The 307-nt window shown below is 73.0% G+C and overlaps 1 protein-coding gene across 1 annotated transcript in view; it reads right to left on the reverse strand.

The window, feature by feature from the left end:
* The window catches only part of LOC104126334 (RNA-binding protein MEX3D), a 29,478-nt gene that overhangs the window by 24,558 nt on the left and 4,613 nt on the right, over window positions 1-307 (reverse strand). The gene's annotated exons all lie outside the window — the stretch shown is intronic.

The following is a 307-nucleotide window of genomic DNA, read 5'->3' on the forward strand; positions in this document are numbered from 1 at the left end:
CCAGCAGCTAAACCCAAGAGACAGCCCCGGCCGCACCCCAAGGGCAGTGGCAACGGCCCTGGAGGGACGGGGGAGCCGGGGCTCCCCGTGGCACAGGCACCCCCTGCCACCCCCTCCCCACCCCGAGGGAGGAGACCCCAGGGCAGAGGCTGGGGCAGGGGTGCTCCCGGGGCACCGGCTCTCCCCGTCCTGCAAAGCCCTGCTTCCCCCGCGCGAGGAAGATGATTCAGCAGGCAGAGCCCCGGCAGGGAGGCAGGAGACGGGGGCTTCGCCGCCAGCTCTGCCTTTGCCTCGCACAACCCCAGGC

This window comes from Egretta garzetta, unplaced genomic scaffold, assembly GCF_000687185.1.
Source record: "Egretta garzetta isolate BGI_Z169 unplaced genomic scaffold, ASM68718v1 scaffold345, whole genome shotgun sequence".
Classification (NCBI taxonomy): Eukaryota; Metazoa; Chordata; class Aves; order Pelecaniformes; family Ardeidae; genus Egretta; species Egretta garzetta.